Raw genomic sequence first — 6,375 nt, 5'->3', positions numbered from 1 at the left:
CTCCCAACTAGGGTTCTAGATGTGATCTACTTCATCTGGCCTAAAGTCCTTTTTAAAAGAAAAAAAAAAGTGAGGCTCAGCGCCCGTAGCACGGTGATTACAGCACCAGCCACATGCACCCACGCTGGTGGGTTTGAACCCGGCCCGGGCCAGCTAAGCAACAGTCCAAGAGTTTGAGGTTGCTGCGAGCTGTAATGCCACAGCTCTCTACCGAGGGTGACATAATGAAACTGTCAGAAAAAAAAAAAAAAGAGGTGTTAAAATTCACAAAACATAAAATTCCCCATTTTAACCTAGACGCTTCCGTGATATTTAGTTCATTTACAATGCTGTGAGTCATCCTCCTCATTATTCAGTTTTAGAACATTTTCATCAGCCCCAAAGGAAACCTCATGCCCTGGAAATAGCCCATTTCCCCGCCCTAGCCCCCGGCCGCCACTAATCAGCTTTCGGTCTCTATGAATTGGCCTCTCCTGACGTTTCATATAAATAGTTACCCAAACATGACCTTTGGTGACGGGCTTCCTTCTCTTAGCCTCAAGTTTTCTAGATCCATCCACATGAGACCATGTATCACTACGAGGAAACTTTTGTTGTTGTTGCTCAAAGATCAGGGGAAAGCGCGGATGCTGTCCCTCACTATCACAAATTATGCCGTCGAGTTTCCCACCTTTGGGGAAATCGCAGGGCTCAGCACATCCCGAGTGCAATGGATAAGCCTCGCCCTGGGAGAACCACCTTGGTGATCATGGTGTCTCCCCTGCCAGGTAAGGAGTACAAGCAAACTTTCTGAAGAGCGCGTGTGAAGAAATCTGATTTACATTTTAGGGTCACTTTCACTGAAAAAGAATATCCCGATAGGAGAGAAATCTGAGGGAAAGTGGGGTCTGTTGTGGTGGGGAGGCTGAGAGATGCTGGAGACCTGGCAAGGTGGCTGCAGTGGAACTCAAGAGAAAGGACAGGTTGGAAATTTTATAGGGAGGGCAGACAGGACTCGCTGATGGATGAGAGGTGAGGCAAGGTCAGTGCCAAGTACCCAGAAATCCCGGGCAGGAGCGGAGGAGAATGGAGAGGGGTAGGAGAAATGGATCACTCTGTTTTGGGTACATTGAACTTGAGATAGCTAATTGAAAAAGTTGGCCAGGGGCGGTGGCTCATGCCTGTCATCCCAGCACTGTGGGAGGCAGATGGATTGCATGCTGAGTTTTTCAAAACTAGCCTGAGCAAGAGGGAGACCCTGCCTCTAAAAATAGCTGGACATTGGCTCAGCGCCTGTAGCTCAGTGGCTAGGGCGCCAGCCACATACACCAGAGCTGGCGGGTTTGAACCCAGCCTGGGCCCGCCAAACAACAATAACTACAGACAAAAAATGGGCGTTGTGGCAGACGCCTGTAGTCCCAGCTACTTGGGAGGCTGAGGCAAGAGAATTGCTTAAGCCGCAGAGTTTGAGGTTGCTGTGAGCTATGATGTCACATCACTCTCCCGAGGGCCACACAGTGAGACTCTGTCTCAGACAACACCACCAACAAAAATAGCTGGGCCTTGTGGCAGGGACCAGTGGTCCTAGCTACTCGGGAGGCTAAGGCAAGAGAATTGCTTGAGCCCAAGAGTTTGTGGTTGCTGTGTGACAAAGTAGTGGGACTCTGTCTAAAAAAAAAAAGAAAAGAAAACGTTAACCAGGCGGAAGTTGGAAGTTAAGAATTAGCCAGAAAGTGAGAGCTAGAGATAAAAATGTAAGGATCACAGCCAGGGCCAGAGTCTAACTCCAGGAGACTACTTAGTGGATTACAAGTATATGCATTATAATAAAGCTATTTCCACCACTTGGGTGACCAGGAATTAGAGCTCCATGAATCTATTACTTCTCAGATCCTACCAAAAAGCAAAATATTCTGCATTTGAATAAGTACTCAGCATTAAGAAAGACACCCTTGGAGGACTGTATCCGGAGTCCCTAAGCCCACTTCACACAGCTCTTTGCATTTTTGGTCCTGCAACAGACAGCCTGTCAAGCTGGCAGCATCCCACTGAGGGTGTAAGGATCTTTTAACCTTTTCAATAAGAAAATCAAAAAGTGGGGTTAAGGTCTTGTCTTGGGTTAAAAATGAATGCTCTTTTTGTTTACTGAGGTCACTTAGCTTGAAGAAATTTTTTTAACTTTTCCTGTAATGGTAGGGAAACATATTCCCAACACGTTTCTGCATTTAAAAAACACTTTTATTTTGACTTCATTGGTGTACAACATTTTTTTTTTTGAGACAGAGTCTCCCTATGTCGCCCTCAGTAGAGTGCTGTAGCGTCACAGCTCACAGCAACCTCAAACTCTTGAGCTTAAGTGCTTCTCTTGTCTCAGCCTCCCAAGTAGCTGGGATTACAGGTGCCCACCACCATGCCCGGCTATTTTTTGTTGCAGTTGTCATTGTTGTTTAGCAGGCCTGGGCCGGGTTCGAACCTGCCACCCTTGGTGCATGTGGCCACTGCTGTAACCACTGCGCTACGGGCACCTACTCAACATGTTTTGATATATTTTTATAAAAACATATGCGGAAGGCTAAATGACGCTAATTTACATAAGCATTACTCATATACTTATTCACCTTTATTCTGTGACAGTTAAAATCTTTTCTCTTAGCAATTTACAAGTATTAGTATATTGTTCTGAACTATAGTCAGAATGATGTAGATCTCCTGAACTTACTCCTCTCATGTCATGAAATTTTGCCTCCATTAATGCACATCTCTGCAACTCTGTTATTACATGTGATCTTAGCCAAAAGGCCAAGAAACGGCCAGGCTCGGTGGCTCACCTCTGTAATCCTAGCACTCTGGGAGACTGAGGTGGGTAGATAGCCTGAGCTCACAGGTTCAAGACAAGCCTGAGCAAAATCGAGACTCCGTCTCTAAAAATTGCCGGGTGTTGTAGCAGGCGCCTGTAGTCCCAGCTACGTGGGAGGCTGAGACATGAGAATTGCTTGAGCCCAGGAGTCTGAGGCTATGAGCTAAACACCACACTGTGAGGTGTGATGCCACAGCACTCTACCAAGCAATGATTGTGGAAGTCATTAACACCAAAATGTAGGGGTAGGTGTTGTGGCAGGCGCCCATAATCCCAGCTACTCAGGAGGCTGAGGCAAGAGGATCATTTGAGCCCAAGAGTTTTAGGTTGCTGTGAGCAATGACTCTAGGTCACTCTACCCAGGGTGACACAGCAATATTGTGTCTTAAACAAAAATGTAGTCATTGATGTCAAATCCTAACAAAATGGAGCTAGGAGGCCATTAAAGACAGGATTTCAAATGTGTATGTGGGGCGGGTGTAGTGGCTCACACCTGTAATTCTAGCATTGTGGGAAGCCAAGGCAGGTGGATTGCCTGAGCTCACAGGTTCAAGACCAGCCTGAGCCAGAGCTAGACCTCATCTCTAAAAATAGCTGGGTGTTGGGCTTGGCGCCTATAGCTTAGTGGTTAGAGCACCATCCACATACACTGGGGTTGGCAGGTTCAAATGGCCCAGGCCTGCTAAACAACAATGACGACAACAACAACAACAACAACAAAAATAGCTGGGCATTGTGGTGGGCGCCTGTAGTCCCAGCTACGTGAGACGCTGAGGCAAGAGAATCGCTTGTGCCCAAGATTTGAGATTGCTGTGAGCTATGATGCTAGGTCACTCCACCAAGGGTGATAGAGTGAGACTCTGTCTCTCTAAAAAAAAAAAAAAAAAAATCAATCCACCTAAATCAATCCACCTAAATTACTCAAGATAAACATCTTTTTTTCTTTTTTAGAGACCATAATGCCCGGCTATTTCTTTGTTGCAGTTTGGCCAGGGCCAGGCTCAAACCTATCACCTTCGGTGTATGGGGCTGGTGCCCTACTCACTGAGCCACAGGTGCCACCCTCAAGATAAGCATCTTTAGGGTGGGGGCTAAATTTACAGAACAGTAAGAATGGGAGACAGGGGTTGAAGGTCAGGCAGGACCTGAACTCACCATACCAGCTGTGTCTTATCTGACCTAGCCTGACAGACTGCATCTTACTCTGACTGTATCTGTTTTCATACATACGCCTGTGCAGGAGCTATACAAGGAATTCTTCAAACAACAATGTTCCAGATAAATCACTTGCATGAGGACACTTGCCTAACCCTGGCTGTCCCCACCAGTAAGCTAACAGCAAGTCCTGCAATAATCCCTGTAACCAGTGGTATTTGTTTTAAAATAGCTTACATAGACTTGTGTCTTTTTTTACTTTTATTTTTTGAGAGACAGTCTCACTTTGTCACCCTCTGTAGAGTTACCTGATGTTATAGATCACAGCAACCTCAAACTCCTGGGCTTAAGTGATCTTTTTGCCTCAGCTTTCTGAGTAGCTGGGACTACCGGCACCCGCCACAACGCCCAGCTTTATTTAGAAACTGGGTCTCACTCTTGCTCAGGCTGGTCTTGAACTCCTGAGCTCAAGAAACCCATCTGCCACGGCCTCCCGGAGTGTTAGGATTGCAAGTGTGAGCCTCCACGCCCAGCCTCCTTTGTGTCTAAAAGCTTCGCTTTTGCCCTACCCACTTAGATGCACCTCCAGGCTGCCATAGCGCAAGTATCCCAGACCACATTGCCCTGCTGTTCCTGAATAAACTCTTTGGAGAGTTGGTCTCATGGAGGTTAACACCTCACACCCCCCAGCCTCTGGTAACCACCATTCTACTATCTACTTCTATGAGTTAGACTTTTTGAGACTCCACCTGTAAGAGAGACCATGTAGTATCTGTCTTTTTGTGCATGGCACAATGTCCTCCATGTTCATCTTTGTTATTGCAAATAACAGAACTTCCTTCTCTTTTTTTTTTTTTTGGCCGGGGCTGGGTTTGAACCCCACCACCTCTGGCATATGGGGCTGGTGACCTACCCTTTTGAGCCACAGGCACCTCCAAACTTCCTTTTTTTTAAAGGCTGGATTACATTCCATTGTGTACACATACTAAATTTCTTTAGCCATTCATTTGTGGATGGACACTTCAGCTGCTTCCCTGTCTTGGCTATTGTGAATAATGCTGCAGTGAACATGGGAGTGTAGGGGTCTCTTCAACATACTGATTTCATTTCCTCTGATGTCTCTGCACTGCAATCCTTTCAAGTGATTAAACTCCCTTGGACAATCCAGACCCGTATGTAGGTCGTTATCTCTACTGCCAACAAGAAGTTCTCTGGGAGGAGGGTCTTGTAACCAAACCAAACACCAGAACAAGAGGATCCACTTTTGCTCGAATAGCAACAACCGGACCCCTGCCTCTACCTCTGGAGAACACATGTAGTGAGGATAAGATGGAATCCGTCAGGCTGGGCCTGACATGACACAGCTGGTCTGGTCGGTTTAGGTGCTAAGTGGCCTTTACCTCACATCTCTCATTCTTGTTTTGTGAATTCAGCTTGAACCTAAAAGTGTATAGCTTGTGTAGTTTAGGGCAATTGATTTAGGAGATTAACTTTTGAATTAGAAATGTTTAGGGTCAGAGGTCATATCAATTATTGTTTATTATGGGTGATTACTGTTGTTTAAGATAAGTGTTAGGCGGTGGCACCTGTGGCTCAAAGGAGTAGGGCCCTGGCCCCATATGCCAGAGGTGACGTGTTCTAGCCTGGCCCCGGCCAAAAAAATAAGATAAGTGTTAGTAGTAATAAGAAAAAAAAAACATGCGTGGCACCTGTGGCTCAGTGGGTAGGGCGCCAGCCCCATGTACCAAAGGTGGTGGGTTCAAACCTGGCCCTGGTCAAACTCCAACAAAAATATAGCTGGGCGTTGTGGTGGGCACCTGTAGTCCCAGCTACTCAGGAGGCTGAAGCAAGAGAATCGCCTAAGCCCAAGAGTTGGAGGTTGCTGTGAGCAGTGACATTACAGCACTCTACTGAGGGTGATAAAATGAGACTCTGTCTCTACAAAACAAAACAAACAAACAAACAAAAAAAGATAAGTGTTAGTACAGTGTTTTTTCTTTTAACTTTTATGTATAAAACTGTGATTTTGGAAATGGAAGAACAGAACAGTCTTGGAGAAGCTACTCTCACTGTTCTCCAGAATCCAGGCCTTCTGATGAAGTCCCCTTCTCTGCATATTGGCTGACAGTGACAGGTGGCCGGACCCTCTTCATCCGGTAACAAAGCAATCCTCTTGCCTCAGCCTCCCAAAGAGCTAGAAGTACAGGCACCTGCCACAACACCTGGACTGCCTTTTCTTTTCTTTTCTTTTTTTTTTGCTGGGGCTGGATTTGAACCCACCACCTCCAGTATATGGGGCCAGCGCTCCACTCCTCTGAGCCACAGGTGCCGTCCTGGACTGCTTTTTCTATTTGTAGTAGAGACAGGGTCTTGCTCTTGCTCAG

General features: G+C 46.3%; 1 non-coding gene across 1 annotated transcript; it reads right to left on the bottom strand.

Annotated features, from left to right (window-relative positions):
* Window positions 1–611: 611 nt before the first annotated feature.
* On the bottom strand, window positions 612–775 carry LOC111724067. Its single transcript, XR_002772434.1, has one exon. It is a non-coding gene; the product is annotated as a U1 spliceosomal RNA (small nuclear RNA).
* Between the last annotated feature and the right edge of the window lie 5,600 nt (window positions 776–6,375).

This window comes from Otolemur garnettii, unplaced genomic scaffold, assembly GCF_000181295.1.
Source record: "Otolemur garnettii isolate 467f Iridium unplaced genomic scaffold, OtoGar3 scaffold00018, whole genome shotgun sequence".
Taxonomy (NCBI): Eukaryota; Metazoa; Chordata; class Mammalia; order Primates; family Galagidae; genus Otolemur; species Otolemur garnettii.
The sequence above is the reverse complement of the archived record's forward strand: the minus strand, read 5'-3'. Positions and strand labels throughout refer to the sequence as shown.